Raw genomic sequence first — 17,950 nt, forward strand, 5'->3', positions numbered from 1 at the left:
CCAACAATGTGATGAGGCTGCAAAAAAGGCAAATGCTATTTGGGGCTGCATTAATAGAAGCATAGCTTCCAAATCCCGGGAAGTACTAGTTCCCCTCTACTCAGCACTGGTAAGGCCTCATCTGGAGTACTGTGTCCAGTTCTGAGCACCACACTTTAAGAAGGATGCAGACAAGCTGGAGAGGTTTCAGAGGAGGGCAACAAAGATGATCAGGGGACTGGAAACAAAGTGCTATGAGGAGAGACTGAAAGAACTGGGCATGTTTAGCCTTGAGAAGAGAAGACTGAGGGGAGAGATGATAGCACTCTTCAAGTACTTGAAAGGTTGTCACAGAGAAGAAGGCCAGGATCTCTTCTTGATCATCCCAGAGTGCAGGACACGGAATAATGGGCTCAAGTTACAGGAAGCCAGATTCTGGCTGAACATCAGGAAAAACGTCCTGACTGTAAGAGCAATACGACAATGGAACCAATTACCTGGGGAGGTGGTGAGCTCTCCCATACTGGAGGCCTTCAAGACGAGGCTGGACAGCCATTTGTCAGGGATGCTCTGACTTGGATTCCTGCATTGAGCAGGGGATTGGACTTGATGGCCTTGTAGGCCCCTTCCAACCCTACTATTCTATGATTCTATGATCTTTGTTTTTGGAGCTGTGTAGGTGGCCACCCTACCCAAGACAACAGCCTGTGTTCACATCGTCCCTCAGATAAGCTTCTGAGGGAAAAAAAGAAGGTATTAAGATTGAGTCTGGGCTTTTCCCTCTTACTAAGTGAAGGAGAGCCCAATCAATTGCTGCTTAAAATATCCCAGGCAATTACAAGGTAATTTTTATTTTAAAGCATGTAATGAATACTGATGTTAATAATATCAGTGCTTGGAGGGAAACCCACATTTTACCGGCAGCTTCTCCTCCTCATTTCTGCGATTCATTCATATAGCTTTTTACCACATGGTATGACACAACTCCCCCCCCCCACAACCCCCTCCTACAGAACTGTTAGTCTATCATTAGATCAAAGGGAGGACTATTTAACACAGATGTACCCTTTTGGAACCATCCACCCTGATGAGAATCAAATACCAGCATACACTATGTATTCCAGAGAGGTAAATGCAAGGAGTTTGATACTGGAACAGGCTCTGCATTTCTGAGTGAAGGCATGATCCATATTTGGCAACAGATGCTGTTCTTCCTAGCTCTGCCTAGGTTGCAACAGACAGCTGGCAATAGAATCCTGCTCATGTGGGAAAACATACCACTACAATACCTGTTCGACAGTAAATTATCCTACTGTGTACTTTTCACATATGGGTCACCAGCACGGTAAGAGTCCTGCTTTCCCAGCAGCAATCTCACCATTATGTGCAATAGCCGTTCAACCTACTTTGAGAGCCTGTGGCTGGACAAATCAAGAAGGATACAAATTCCAGAATAAATAAACTCACTTCAGTCTCCTGTCATGGAGATTCCTGTTTTGCTTGTAGATTTCTTTTTCCACAAGAATATTAGTCCTTGGTTCTTTTCACTCAGCACACCTGCTCCAGGGCCATCTGCACAGAGACTGCTCCAGATTAATGTAAATGGATTAAATAGCTGATTTAGTTATCTGCCCAGTTCCATGTGACTGCACTGACTGACACATGCTGAGCTACAAGCACCCTGCACTTGCTTAAGTGCTCACGCAACTACTTCTAGGTGCCAAACTACGTATTAGACCCAGCTGTGGGTAACTTTTATCTATTATTATTATTATTATTATTAAGAATAAGAATAAACCAAAAGCAGCCTCTCTGGAATGTTGGGAGGGACTGCTTAAGCCGGTTTTCTCCAATCAGATGATCTCCAGATGTGTTGGACTACAACTCCCATCACCCTTGGCCAGCATGGCCATTGGAGGGTGCCCTGTTGGGGAAGGTTGGCATAAATCTTTCCTTCCATTATGTGTGTTCGTGATTCAGGTTTTCTTATCTTTCCTCTATGACATTTGTTAAGACTTTCTTTTGAATGTGAAATGTAAAAAAAAATCCTTTTGTTTGCCTTTTTTGGGTACAAATAAAAGGAACAAATAAATAAAACCAACCAGACTTGTGAGATCACTAGCTACTCCTGAAAGAAGCTTTTCTTCTTCTTTTTTTACCAATAAAGGAGGATGGTAGCAAGGTAGCTCCGTTTTCTTGGAGCTTTATCTCTACAACGAGGCACTGAGACATTATAATTTCTAATTAGTAATGCAATGAGTGAGCATTTCCCTTGATTTTCCATCGTAGTTTGCTGCTGGCAATAAATGCTGTAACAGCAACTTCACTTATCCTAACATGCTCCTAGCACAACAATATTTAGCTTAGCACTGAGATTCATAACATGCAATGAAATTGAAAACTAGTATGGACACGCTAGAAAGGGACTCCATAGGCTGGCATGGTAAGATTTTTTTTTCAGTTTTCCCCTCCATATTACATATCCCATGCTGCCCTTGACTGGGATTTGTATCAGCCAATGCTATGGTGCAGCCAGAACCGGTGATCCTATTTAAAAACAGTACCTTTGCATGAATGAAAACCAGTGTAGCGTAACGGTTAGAGTGCTGGACTAGAACTGTGGCGAGCCAGGTTCAAACCACCATGAAGTTCCCTAGGTGACTTTAGGCCAATCAGTATCTCTCAGCCTAACCTACCTCACAGGCTTGTTGTGAAGATAAAAGTGGGGAGGGCAATGCATGCTGCCTTGAGCTCACTGAAGAAAAGCAGGATATAAATGTAATAAATAAATAAAATTTCTCAGAGCCCTGTCTTGCTTTTCTCAATGTAAACAGAAGGTGCTTGGGTGTACATGTTGACCTTAGAGATACCTAACTTAGAAAGGGGGAACTCTCACAGTAACAGTCAGTAAAAGCCAAACAAAAATCTACACACCCAGGTGCAAAATCTTTTTGCCAATGGCAGAATCAGAAAGGGTGAGCTTGGTGGTCAGATCCCACGGTGTGGGACTGCAAAACCTCCAACATGCCCCGCCCCCAGCCACTGCCTAAAAAGTCAAACTGAATGTGTTTTGATAGCAAACAGGGAAAATTACAGTCAGACAGCTTCTCTCTTTATAACATTGCAAAGATAAGATTCTCTGTCACTCCACCCCATCAAGAAAAACTTTGGATCGTACCCTGCTCATCTCTTGCCTTGACTACTGCAACTTTCTCTCTCATCTTCCCTTGTCTTATATCTCACCTCCTTCCATATCATCCTGCCCGCTGCCTAAGATCAGCAGGAGAGGCTCTTCTGTCACTGGGATCCCCTCTGTCAGGATGACAGAGGGAAAATAAGCTTATTCTGCCCCTCCCCTCCAGATGCTGGTTGGCATAATAACCCCCTCCAGGCATGGGTTGTCATGACATCCAAACCCTGTGAGAGTGGGTGGCTGGGGTGGTTTACAAACCACCCAGCAACCCTAGGTGGCTCACAACCCATAGTTCAACAACAACCCGCACTCAACCACTGCGTTTGGGTTAGTGTGTTGTGCGAACCCAGTCACAGCTTCATTACAACAGCCTGGTACTAATTTGTCCTTTGTGGTGTTGGCATAATGCAGCCTTCCCCAATCTGGGGTAGGTAACTTGGTGCCCTCTAGATATTTTGGACTACAGTTCCCATCAGTCCCAGCCAGCATGCCCAATGATAAGGAATGCTAGGAGCTGTAGTCCAAAACATCTGCAGGGCACCAGGTTGGGGAAGGCTGATGTAGAGAGTACCTGATGCAGGCTGTTCTGCCAAGCATCGTCTCGATTAGTGACATGCCCTTCTCAGGCAACTGATGCGGCACTATGCCAGCCATCCCCACGGGCTGGGAATGATGGGATTTGCAGTCCAACACATTGGAGGGCAGCAGGCTGCCTACCCTTGCTAATGTGTGAACTACAAGAAGTGAGCCAGAAGAGGCAGTGGAAGCTGGTGGCTCCTATTTCAGTGGGGCAGTAAATTCTCTCTGTGTTTCAGTCAGAATCAGTAAGAACTCTAAAGGAGCTACCCAAAGTGCTGAACCCATTCTGGGGATAGGGCAGATTCATTGCCCCACTGAAATAGGAGCTACCAAGTCCAGACACTATATGAAAATTGGGCTTGCGTCTGAGTCAACATCCAGCGGGATTTACTTCTCAGTAGACACGCAAAGGATTGCACTGTAAAACATGCTTTATGGAGAGTAACCTTCAAGCCTATAGTGATTTGGTTGTGCTACCTTTCTGTACCTCTTTTCAATAATGCCACTAATTAAAAATGGGCTTTTCCCCATGAATACGTAGTCATCATTATTTTAAAATACATTATGTAAATTCATATGAATTTGCTCCCCATCTGCTTTACATTGGAATTAAAATGGCATGCACACACACACACACACACTCATACACACATGGCCAAAGAACTGATTAATGCATAGAATCTGCTAGCTGCAGTTCCGTGCACGCTTAACTGGGAGTAAGTCCAACTGATCTCAGTGAGGCATACTTCTGAGTAAACACATATAGGACTGACTGTAAATTAGGAAAAAGTTTGATGTATAATACATGGTAGAGGGGCCAAAACTCTTGACTCCATAAACATTTTATCCATATGTAAAATCTGAAAAACAAAGATTTTTAAAATGCATATTATCTCCAGTTTTGTATAATGCTTCTATTAATTATTTCAATACATCATAGATCCCTTCCAGTCAACCTGACCCCCATGGTTCATGACCCCCAATTACACAAAACTGGTGAAAGTTTAGTCCAAACACTTAAACTTGCAAGGTGCGCTCAGGTACCAAACATTTCTTTGCTAGGAGTTGCCTCTATAGTTTAAAATACAGGAAGGAACTGCACATCTTCACAAGGCTTAGAGTACACTACTTGTGAGTGATCCCGATATGTATATTGCTAAACTCATTTAGTCCCTTTCATGGATCATTGCCTTGTTGTGGCGAAGGGGCTTGTGTAACTCAGTGAAGCCATAAGCTATGCTGTGCAGGGCCACCCAAGATGGACAGGTCATGGCAGAGAGTTCTGACAAAATGTGGTCCACGGGAGAAGGAAATGTCAACCCACTCCAACAAAGTCATTTAGTACTTCAGAGGTATATCACGATTTGTATCAAAAAAAGGAATCAATTTGTGGTTGTCTCATGATTAACAGAAAGGGAAATTAATTGGCTTACTCTGACATTCCAATTATATCAGGAGCTGGAGAGAGCAATGCTCAACTAGATTCATCAAAGCACAAACTTAACAGCATAGCAACCCTAACTCCTAGTAATTAATACAGTATATTACTAGACTTAAGTCATTGTTATCAGTACATTACTGAGCCCAGTTTAAAGTGCTGTTTTTGACTTTTAAAGCCTTAAATGGTTTGGGGCCAAATTACTTAACAGACTGCCTTCACCCATATCAGTCTGCTCACACTTTAAGATCAGCAACAGAGGCCCTTCTTACTTGTCACCTCTGAGGACAGTTAGGTGGGAAAATACATGACAGAGGGCCTTTTCTGGGGTGGCCCCACACCTCTGGAATGGGTTGCCATCAGGGGTCCATTAGGCCCCATCAGTGCAGGCTTTCAGGAAGGCCCTGAAAACCTGCTTGTTTACTCTGGCCTTCCCCTGATTATATTTTATTGGACTGTTCTGCTCTGTAAGTGCAACTATGCTGTAGGTTTTTAGTAACATTTTATACTGGTGTTTGTTGTTTTATGAATGTTCACTGCCTTTTTATTGAATCAGTCTTTTATTATATGAATTTTAACATTGTACGCTGCCTTGGGAGGGCTTCTGCCCTGAAAGGTGGCCAAGAAATATTTTAAAATAAATATAGCCAGACCACAGCAGGGGTCAAGCTGTTGGCCATCAGGTTCTAGGACTATGGGAGGGGGCTGGCTGGCTGGCTGGCAGACATTCAGTCTAAGCAGCCTTCCCTAACACAGCACCCTCCAGAGGGGCTGGACTACAACTCCCACCATCCACAGCCAGCAGGGCCCCACTGTCTGGGGGAAGTGATGGGATTTGTAGTCCAGCCCCTCTGGAGGGCGCTGTGTTGGGGAAGACTGATCTAAGCAGGCCAGAGGCATGGATGTGGTCCCAATCAGACTACAGGCAGGCTCCAGAGCAGGCAAACAAGGATCAGAATGGCCGGCAGAGGCCTAGTTAAGGTCATGACGAAAGCAAGGCCCAAAGCAGCCAGTTGCCCAGACAAAGGAGCTAGCTCTGAGGCCAGAGCTTTTAGGGTGCAGCAGCCTAAGACTAGCCCTTGAGGTCAGCTAACAATGTTCAAGCAGCCTGGGCCTGCAGCCTAGACGGTGGCTCTGAACCACAGAGTTCAGTCTGTCAGACCTGAAGTGAGACCACAGTGCTGGTGGTGCAGAGAGGTACTTGACCAGCCTCCCTCCAGATGTTCTAGACTCCCAACTCCCAGCAGCCTCAGTCAGCATGGCCAGTGATCAGGAATGCTGGGAGTTGCAGTCAAAAACATTTGGAGGGCACCAGGTTGGGGAAGGCTGCACTAGACTCTCGATTAGAATCCAGTTTCTGGAAGCCCTTGTTTAAAATCCCTACCTGTGTCTTACAGAGCTTTTCTACATGAAGCAGTTAATCCGCTGAATCTACTTTTGGTTTCATCACAGAATTGAGATCCGAGCTCTACATGAAGAGCATTTCCTTCCCTGCTTTTCCAGAACATAACCTCTAGGTGGCACTGTGGTATAGAGGAATAGCACAAACACACAAGAAGGAATTGCACTTTCTTTTGCTTTCACATTTAAATGCTGCATTTCCCATTCTCTAATAAAACCCACTGAAAGTGCTAGTTAGACACAGAAGCAAAACTGGAGGATAAGGACATTGTCTAAAGAACCCTTAAATGACCATGAATAAAGAAAGACAAGTACACAATAAATGCCTTGTGCAGAAAAAGCTCAATGACACCTACAAGTTGTATCTCTAATCTGAGAAGTTCCAAGTGTTGGTGGGTGTTTTTGTAATTATGGGAAGCCTCTGTGATACCTTGTGGGAAAGAGATTCAGAGGCTGCTATAGTCCAGAAAGGTTCCTTTAACTACCTGATTAGTTTGGTTGACTGTTACCCTGCCCTTTATGAAAAAAGGACGAGGAGTCGAGGTCAGATTAATCTAGTCATTCATTTTGGTATCTTTGGATCAAACAAGATAATACATAAAATACATGAATGCATTTAATGTATTTTTTTTAAGTAAGCAGCAACAATGGGGGTCGGAGGACTCAATCAGGACTGTGCCATGTAGGTAGGGGTTTAACCCTTTCTCCCTACTGAAAACTGTTCCAATGAAGCAATTAGCTGCAAGAGAGAAGCCATTGGCACAAACTGCAGCTTCCTTCCTAGGTAAACAGTAGCTTCTGGTGGGGCTGGGGGGTAGGGTGATTTTTGGAAGGAGCATGGCACAGGGGGAATGGTTAAACACACTTCCCTGTGTGACACAGTCCTGATCCTCATTGAGCATCCCAGTAGTTATTATTTAAGTTTAAAAATCATGTTATAGATGTCTCTTCTTGTTTGCCTTTTCTCTAATGCTGCAATCTTAGGCACAGGATTTAAGAGAGTTTAAAATGCAAATTGCATGTGCTCAGAGTATTTCATATATCAGGGCTGGCAAACTTTATATTATTGATCTAATTTATCAGGAACGTAGAAGCAGTTGTAAAGCAGGGCAGGAGGGAGAAGAGTAATGTTACTTGTGTGATACTTCACAACTGAAGTCATACTCATGGCCATCTAGAACTGCCGCACCGCTGTAGGAAAGAGGATGTTGAAGTAGATGGCCCTCCAGTCTCATCCAACAGGGCTCTTCTTATTTTCTTATGGGCAGTATCCTATGGGGCATTGCTCCCCTGACAATGTTGTTCTGCAAGTGAGGCCCACCGCTTGCACAATGGCGATTTAGCGCTTCTAGGGATTTAGCAACCAGCAATGAGCAGAAACATTTATTTCTGGAATGGGGCAGATCAGCAGAGCTCATATAAGGGAGCACTGCCAACCTGTCCCGATACAGAAACGAGCATTTCTGCTCATTTCAGGGCTTCCTATAGGAAGCATTAAATCTCCCGTACACAAGCAGTGGGTCTCACTTGCACAATGCAATCGGCAGGAGGGGCTGCTCACACAATGGCCCCATTGGATGCTGCCCTATATTCTTAGGATTGCACTTAGAAGTGTAATTTCATCATTCTTTCAACAGGAGAGAATCCAAAGGTTTTGCCTGAAATTGGGGAGCCATGTATATACACTTACTCTAGAGTAGGCACAGGGTCTCTGATCCAGATATTAAAAGCCCCCTTCCCCCTGCCACTATGGAACCACTCTGGATTGGGACCTCGGTGCCTACTCTAGTATAAAAACTACAGGGGGAAAAGACATAACTACTAGACACGCATTTAAGGTAATGTCTGTTTTGGCCCTCAGTGATTGAAAAGCCAGAGGAAAGCAGGTTCAAAGAGTCACTTAGCCATGAATGCTGAGTGTCTCGATAAGTCATTGAGAGAGCCTCACTTCCCCATCTGTAAAGCTGGAATGACTCACACACTGCAAGGTTGTTATGGGGGTGAATGTGATAATGACTTTAAAGCACTTTTGTACAATTTAAAATGAAATGTAAATTATAATAATAGTGAATGCTTAGGTCATGTGCTGCCCTTGTGAGAATAATGCTGCCCTATTAGTTTCTCATGAAATACTAATGGAAAGGAAGCAACACATTTTAAGGCTGCAATCCTATCCACTTACATGAACTCAATAGGACTTATATTTGAGTAGGTATGTAGAGGATTGGACTTTAAGTATCTGAGGTGATGCATTCCTCCACAGTGGAGAATAGGTAGGTCCTATTCAGGCCATGGGCTCAAAAATCAGCATTTTATAAATGAGAGACATAATCCAGTCAAATTTAAGCACTTTAAAATCCTGTTGGTTCCCATGAGAGAGTCAAGCATGTGCTTCAATATTTTCCACTGAAATCCATGAGTGCCATTTTGCTTAGTTGTGCTAAATGCTGAGTTCCCTGCACTTGGGGTGAGGATCGTACTGGGGTGGATCACATATCACAGTTCCTGGAAGAAAAGCATAAACTGCCATCTCCTTCTGACAGAAAAGGGTGCTTGTTAATGCTGTTAGATACGTAAATTTTAAAGTGTATATTGCCTTACCTCAATGCATGCCTAAAAATAGTCAGCAAATATATCAGCCAGCTTGGAGATGGGAGTGTCAAGTTAGACCACCATTCATTTTGCTTTCTGAAGGTGCAGTTTGTGGGTTTCCTAACTAGATGGAAACATGTCACCTCCAAACCCAGGCTGGATTGAGCCTGGTAGAAATGCATCAGTACAACATGGTGTGGAAAGACAATCCCTGAAAACTCATCATGTGGCATTGCGCTGCAAATTCCTGACTTAGTTTAAAACATAGACATGTGTTTGCTTCTCGGTTAGCCTGAGTGGCCACAGCTCAGTCATACCACACATGCTTTGGATACAGAAGGTTCGCCTATTCAGGCTCTAGAATCTCCACATATTGAGGTTTTCAGGTAGCACATTAGCAGGGCTTGGAAGAACTATTGCTGGTCAGAGCAGACAACTCTTGGCTAGGTGGGCTAACTGGCTGACTAGCATAGGTCAGGGCCCCCCAACATGGCACCTGCGGGCACCTCCAATGGTGCCTGCATGACTCTTCACTCCCTGCCCCCTTCACAAAAAAATTAAAATAAAAAATTGAAAAACATTATGTCACCAGACTCTCCTTCCTGTTTCTGAACCTGCTGCTAATCAGCTGTTCAGCAGGCAGGAAGAGAGAGAAAGGCAAAGAGGTAGAAGGGGGAGAAATAGCGAGGGAAAGAGATGGGGGGAGAAAGAGCAAAGCTAGAGGCTGGGAGTGAAGAGAAACAGCAAGAAAGGGGGTGAGTGGGAGAGAAAGAGCAAGGCTAGGGGCTAGGAAGGGAAAGAAAGGAGAAGGTGAGGGATGAGGAAGGGGAAAGGGGAGAAATAATGAGGAAAAGGCTTGGGGGAGAGAAATAGGGAGGCTAGAGGCTGGGAGTGGGGAGAGAGAGCAAAGGGGAAAGGTCTGTGTGGACAGAAGTTTGGGTGGGGCCAGGAAGGAACTCTATCCATTTCTCCCTCCCTCCCTCCCAGACCCTAGCCTTGTGCGCGCTCTCTCTCTCTCTCTCTGTCTCCCCCCGCCCTTGACTAGCCAGGTCCCCATGTCAGCAATTATCCTTCATGGGAATTATGTATCCCACATCCTCCATGGGAGCCATTTTGTGATGGTGCCCACAGCAGTTTCTCAAATTCCCAAATTTGCCCATGGCTCCAAAAATGATGGAGACCCCTGGTATGGGGTCATATCAGCCAGGCTCTCTCTATCTGTGTTAGGCCTTCAGTGAAATCTAAGTATCTGCAGATACTTGCCATGAAATCCCTGGTTCAAGCTCCATGTCGAAGTATAGATTCCTAGCCATGCTAACTTGAGGTTTAGGACTGATTCAGAAAAACTGATCACAGTGTATAGGTTTTGAGTGGATCCAGTGGAGTCCAGCAATGGTGGTGATTGCCTAAGTTATGTGCTCAACTTGCAATTCAACACACATTTACCACAAAGCAGCTGACACTGAGATGAGAGTCATGAACTGGGTGCAAGTTGAAGCAACATAACCACATACTGAATTTAGCTTGGTTCTATTCAACCTGATGTCTCACCAATGCATCATGTAAATTGCCCCTTCGATGAAATTTCAGCAGCAAATCTGCACGGGTTACATTTATTTATTACAATTCTATATTGCCCAATAGTCAAAGCTCTCTGGGTGGTTCACAAAATATGCACCTGAAACATTTTGATGAATATCAAATCTGTGTGATCCATCCGACCCTCTTCACCTGCCCTACATCTGTCTGCTGCAGACATCTGTTAGCACTATCAGAGCAGCTTGGAGGGATGTTGGTTGGTAGGAAATGTCACCTTGTTCCTGGTTAAACAGATTCCTTCTATCCCATAACTGATTCCCCAGAATATGACTTGCAAAAGCCTACCATTGCAGACATTACTTTAGTAAACAAAATAGGGCAGGATAGGAATTTTCACCAGCATGAAACTATGTCAGTTCTACTTTGCAAACGAGCGGTGGAAAAACTTTAGTCTCTGAAGTGAGCAGGTGAAGCTCTGGGACTTAGCAGGTTAAAGAAGAAGGACCTGGTTTTTAAACACGTCTTCGCAAACCAGTGAGAAAAACTGCATGGAAGGAAGCCCTCAGCTACTCTCTCTCTAAACCAGAGGATGCATACAGTCTCTGGAAAGCGAGGCTCCTTGGGGTCGCTCTCCTTGTTTATTCTGACCCCCCCACCCCCACACTTTCTCTCACAACATCTTTCCAACCCAGTTCAACGGCACTTCTGTTTCCTTCCTAGCAAGATTCCGAGCTCAGGCAGCATGTATTTATCTTAATAGCATCAGGTGCCCGGTGTCTTTTTAACGTTGCTAGACCCTAACAGACTATTAAACTGCAGTTGAATGAAAGAAGAGTCTCCCAGCCATCCTGCTGCAGTCTTCGAGCTGTACATCCTCCTTTCGGTTCTACTGCAGACCAACTCCCCGCGTTAAGCCACCAGCCAGAGCTTCCCTGTTTGTCTGCAACACGAGCTCCACTGGAAAAAAAACATGCAGCAGCTTCCAGCTCAACATGCACAGACACACAAACACACGTGCAGCAGCTGCACTGAGTGCAGTTCTCCGCCTTGGGGGGAGCTGGGGGTTTTCTTTCTTTCAGCCTTACCGTTCAAGTTGCCAGAGGCTCGCTTTCCCCCCCTTCCCTTGTCTTCCCTTTTACTTGGAAGGGCAACCGAATAAACAAAGCCGATGGCTTTGAGTACCCAAGCCTGCCATCTGCAGCCTTGGCCCGTATAATCCACGAGGCGTAGCTGGCTGGCTCGCTGGGTGTCAGGAGACGCAGGCAGGGAAGGGGGCAAGGAGCGCTTCGGGGGAGTCTCCTTCCTTTCTCCCTCTCGAGGCTGTTTTGCTCTGCTGTTGTGGACAGAGCTCGTCTTGGCTGGCAGCTGCTGTCTCCCGTGGGTCTGAGCGCTTCCCCGCTCAGCCTGACAGCTCCAGTTACCACTTTTAAGGTGGCTCTCAAATCCGAGCTGCAGGATTGTCTTCCTGCCCCCAAATAGGTTCACAACCCGTTGTGCCTGGAGACACCTCAGGGCAACACACACCGGCTCTGCCTTCTCAGCGTAAACGAGAAAGAGCCACCCGGCTGCAGAGGATGAACTGAGGAAACCACCACCAAGCCTTTGGTTGTTCCCTCTCGTCGTATCTTCGTGACTTCATTGTGCGCGGAAGTGTTTTGCTTGTGGAGGCTGAGCAGGAGCGACTCTAGTTCACGTTGGACACGAGCTCTGGAAGGCGCCCTCGAATCGTCTTAGTGTAGTATTGTCCCCACCTCCTAGCACTCCCTTAAATTCATGACACAAATGGCATTGCCTCCCCACTTCCAGCTGATTGATTCGCTCCCATTTTGTATTAGATTCCAATCTGGACCTACAAACCCTAAGCAGCTGAAGCCTCAAGCTAAACTCATTCAGGTTGGGTTGGACAGCAACCCTCAGCTGTTTAAAAGATATAATCCTGAAATCTGGCTTCCTGTAGCATCCACACATTGAAAAAACGCTTTGAGAAAATGTAAACCAGTTTCAAACCCAGTTAACTGTCCTGATTTTCTTTCAAGGAACTCTGGGAACTATTTCTATGAAAGGGATCCCTGGTCAAATAATTCCCATACACTTACAAAACTACAATTTCCAAGACTTTTTGGGGGGAAGCTATGCCTATTAGACTGGGTCGAAACTGGTTCCAAAACAAGCTTATGTTGGTACTGTGCAGGTGTATTTGTTTAGATGCCTTTGCTCTATTTCAGCACTTCTCCTCTTCACAAGTGGAGGCAGTTGTCAGTGGTGTGGTGAACCAGCTCCATGTTTCAGTCTGAACTCTAAAGAAGTTCTTTAGAATGTCCTTTAGAATTCTGACTGAAACCTAGAGTGGATTCACCGCCCCATTGACATCAGAGCCACCACCCTTCACTAGTCTTCCCATGCCAGTAAAATTTGCACATGTCCCTCCAAGAAATAGACTTGGGAGAGACTTTGAAGATCATTTAGCCACAGGGTAGGCAACTTTGGGAGGTCCAGAAGGCCACTCCCACCTGTGAGTGCCAAAATGGTGGTGGTGCTGAGGAGATAAAATTATTTAAAAATGGCACAGAGTACCAAAAGGGTCAACATTAGTTTGTTTGCAAGCTAATTTTGACCTTTGGGGGCTCTGTAGCTGCCATAGAATCCCAAACAGGTCAAAATTAGCTTGCAAACCACCTAATTTTGACCCATTTGGCAAAGGGCCTGGTAGCAGCTCCAGATGCCATTTTGTTTGGATTTTCTTTAAAACTTTTTTTGGTCCCTGCAAATTTCAGGGGTAGCAAAGGCCACATGGGGGGGCACATGTTGCTCACTCCTGATCTAGTCCAACCCCCTACTCAATGCAGGCTTTACAATGCAGGGTGCAGCTACAGCATCCAACAGATGGCTGTCCAGCCTCTGCTTAAATATCTACAATTAAGGAGAGCCCATCACCTCTCAGAGCTGTCTGTTCTACTATTTAATATGTGTCCTCATTAGGAAGTTTCTTCTAATGTTTAGCCAAAATCTGCTTCCCTGCAATTTCCACCCACTGATTCTAGCCCTTGAGCAACAGAGAACGGCCCTGCTCCATCTTCTGCATGGCAGCCTTTCTGATATTTGAAGGTTGCTATTGTGTCTCCCCTTAATCTTCTCTTTTCCAGGCTAAACGTACCCAGCTCTTCCAACCATTCCTTGTAGGACTTGGTATCCAGGTGCCTCACCATCCTGGTTTCTCTTCCCTGAACAAATGTGCAAGTCCTCTTTAATGTTTGGCGGCTTGGAAAGAGTGAGGGATTTGTATATCCTCTGTCACTGTTTCCTTGTAATGTGTAAAGTAGACCTAGGCTAGATGTGAGGGGTTTATTAGCCTAAGCTGGTCTCCATGACTGACAAGGAATTGCACAGGAACAGTGTGGATTATGGTATTGCCATGTCTGGCTTTCTGCAGCCTGAGTTGAGGTGTGGTGGGGCAGGGGGTGACACAGGCCTCCCCCTCTCCCCAGAACACTGCCAATTGTGTGCTATAGTGCTGGACCAGGAAGAGCCTCCTTGTGGATGATCCTTGATGAAGAACTCATAGATGAACCTTGAGACACAGAGATGCTGCCCATGACTGAGATATCCATTCCCTTGTGAAATTCTTGTGTTTCTTAGGGATGTCGGAGAATTTCTCCACGAATCTCTGGGAGGCCGAATGCCAACACATTCGGCCCCCCGAAATTGGTGGAGAAACGGTCCACCCCCCCCCGCCACCCCGCCATCCCCCCGGGATGGGACTTACCTTGAGAGAATGTCCCTCGCAGCAGCGGCTCCTGGTGGCGGTTCGGCAGCGGTGGCCGGTCTTCCAACTGGCTGCCGCCGCCACCATTTCCAAGTAAAACAACAACAACAACAAACGTGATAGGCTATGTAAAAATTTACGTAGCCTATCACGGCTAGATTTTTGAAAAACACCATGATAGGCTATGTAAATCTTTACGTAGCCTATCACGGCTGACTTTGGAAAAATAAGGTTTTATTTTTTTATATGGCTGACTTGGGGAAAATAACGCTATTTGCGTTGCCCTTATTTTCGCTGTAGTCTACGTAAATGTTTACGTAGACTATACGTGCCCAAATAAGGAATGCAAATGGCGGCGCCCATGGGCACCGCCATTTGCGTACACACTTTTTTTTTTTCCAAAGTCAGCCGTGATAGGCTACGTAAAGATTTACGTAGCCTATCATGGCTGACTGCAGGGACACAAACGGCGGCAGCTACAGCTGCCCCCATTTGCGTCCCGGCAGGAGAAGAGGTTTCGCGGCTGGAGGGACGGGGCGCCTCCCCCCCGGCCAGAATTTCGGCAGGGAGGGATGGGGCGCCTCCCCCCTGCCCAGAATTTCGAGGGGAGGGACGGAGCGCCTCCCCCCCACCGCGAAGCAAGCTGCGGGATCAGGTAAGGGACTTTCGTCCATCCCTAGTTTTTGTACAAAATATTTAAGAGCATAAGAAGAGCCATGCTGGATCAGGCCAAAGGTCCATCTAGTCCAGCATCCTGTTCACACAGTGGCCGACCAGCCGCCCACGGGAAACCCATAAGCTGGACATGACTGCAATGGCAGCCTCCTGCCCATGTTCCCCAACAACTGGTGCTCATAGGCATACTGCCTCTGATACTAGAGGTAGCCTACAGCCATCAGGACTAGAAGCCATTGATAACCTCCTCCATGACTCTGTCTAATCTCCTTTTAAAGCCATCCAAATTGGTGGTCACCTTTGAAGATCCACAAGTATGACTTGGTTTTTGGTGCATATTTGTGTTGTGTGTATCCACACATTATTAACTACGTCACATGGCTGTCTGATTCACCTGGTCAGAGGCTTTACCTACTTTGGTTGCCAAGAAGATGTAATGCCTCACTGGTACTACGACCAATGGTGTAGTGGAGCCAGGGCTGGCAGGGACACAGCAGCACTTTTTGGTTAGGAGGGATGCCAACATCATCTGCCACCCCGCTCAGATGTCCCTGTTCCGTCCAGCCTTAGCTGCAATTCTCGCAGTAACTGAGGATGGTGTTGGGGAGATCCCACCAAGAATATATTGCTCCCTATTGTAATGTGAAGTATTTTGAAGTGGCTCAGTCTTGATGGCCAATGAAGACCTGTTAGCTTACAAAAGACCTGTTCCTGGTGGAGATGAAAACTCCAAGAACTGGTCTGTTGATATGGATCGACACAGCTGCCTGCATTTTTGGACTCTCCTTGGGGGTGTGGCTATGGAGACTGTCATGATGAGTGCCCGCACCTCAAAATTTACCACTACACCATTGGCTAGGGGATAGAGCCAAGCTGGTTACAGACATTCACATTACAAGGAAGCAGTGATAGTTGGCTGATGGGCACTTTTTAGGGGGAATAGGCCACTGACAAGTAGTACAAGAGTCACACAAAGAGCAGTACAAGAGTCCTATTTTCCTGCTCTAATGAGATTCATACAGATACCAGCAAAGGAACAGTAATGCCTTGTCTGCATAAATGGTCTACTGCACATCCCTGCCTACTTATGGCATTTGAAACACATAAGACCTACACTCTTTTGGGTCACCCAAGTAAAGAAATCTTAGTTGATCAAATCTGCATGCATTTGCATATAAGAAGGAATAGTTTGAAGGGGGGAAGCATGCTTTTGCTGTTTGTAGATGATATGCACATGTATCATAGCAGGCAGGCCATACCCCTCTGTCATATCAGAGAGAGAAACTTGACACATACAGTTTTTATGAGTGTTTGAATTTTTGTTTTATTTCAAATCTGCCAACCTATTAATCAGAGGTACAATTTTTAGATGATCACATGCTTTAATCAATCAATTAATTCCACCACTTATTTGATGAATGTTGCAGCCCAAATGATTATCCACTGATAAAATCTGGCAATCTGTATTTTGCTTTATGGTGCTGCGAATTGTACTGGTGTGAAGAATTGGTAGATCCTTCCTCAAAAACACATGAAATATTGCATGTTTAGACCCAGAGTGGGATGTAGATCCCACTTCTGGTATTGGAGCTGGGACGGGGGTGGGGGGGATGGTGTAAAGCCATTGAGTATGATGAGATAAGGCAGGGACAGGGGTGGGTTTCACCTCTCCCCTGCATGCTCATTTTTATATAAGAGCTAGACCTCACCCCACAGTTTATGGGTAAGCATGCTATAGGCATTGGTGCCAATAGGGGATTTCCTCTAAGCAAATACCAACTTTGGAGGAAGAATTTTCCTCAGGACTGCAGCAGGGGAGGACAAAGGAGGTGGGGTGGGGGAAGTGCATTAGATGACCGAAAGCAAATGCCTAGAAGCAATGCAGATGATTAGTACTGCACACAATATAACAGATACATACTTACAATGCAGATGCTACCTGAAATGAGCAGAGAATTGCACCACGAGCTAAAAATTCTTGAAGGTTCTCATCTTGGATTACAGTAGGCTATGCTAGATGTACAGTGGTAGTAGATACTTTCATCATTGTTTTTCTCTTTAAGAAGATGTGTGTGCATCCAAGAGGAGGGAGATGTTCCTCCTTATAGAACAGCCACTTACACAGTGCCAAAAAGGAGGAAATGCATCAAACCCCCCAATACAGATTTGCATAAAATTTTCATTGCTAACATACGTATGGATGCCAATTTATAAACAGTTACTATAATTTGAAAAGCACTAGAAAACTAACTTGAATAGAAATACAATACATCTCACCACAGTGGGAAAGACTGTGACCTGGTGACCCAGGTACCTGCTCCGTCTGCTGTCCAGGTACTAACAGTTGACAGGCAACCTCAAGGCCCCTGCTCTCCCCTCCTGTGGGTTTTTGACTTTAAATTGGTCTTCGATAGACAGTCCTTCAAGTGGGAGACTATCCTCTTACAGCCCATCACACAGGACTGTCCTCTGCAGAGATGGAGACCTGGCCACCCTACCACTACACAAAAATGTACGTATCTCTGCCACAGGAGCTCTGGTTAGGGATGTGCAGATTTTGTTTCATCCGTTCTGTCTGTGTTTCATGGATTGTCAGGCATCTCTTGTTCTGTCATCCACTCGTTGACGGTATCAGGATTTATTTATTTATTTATTTATTACCAGAATTTTGTTCTACTTGTGCTAATGCACACTTACCCAAATGTGCATTGGTTAACTAATGTGCATTAGTACATTTGTGCAAGTGTGCATTAGTGCCAATGTGCAGTTGTGCTAATGCAAATTAGTGCAA

The sequence above is a fragment of the Heloderma suspectum genome, chromosome 3, assembly GCF_057233095.1.
Source record: "Heloderma suspectum isolate Gila_16-S chromosome 3, 16-S_ref, whole genome shotgun sequence".
Lineage (NCBI taxonomy): Eukaryota > Metazoa > Chordata > Lepidosauria > Squamata > Helodermatidae > Heloderma > Heloderma suspectum.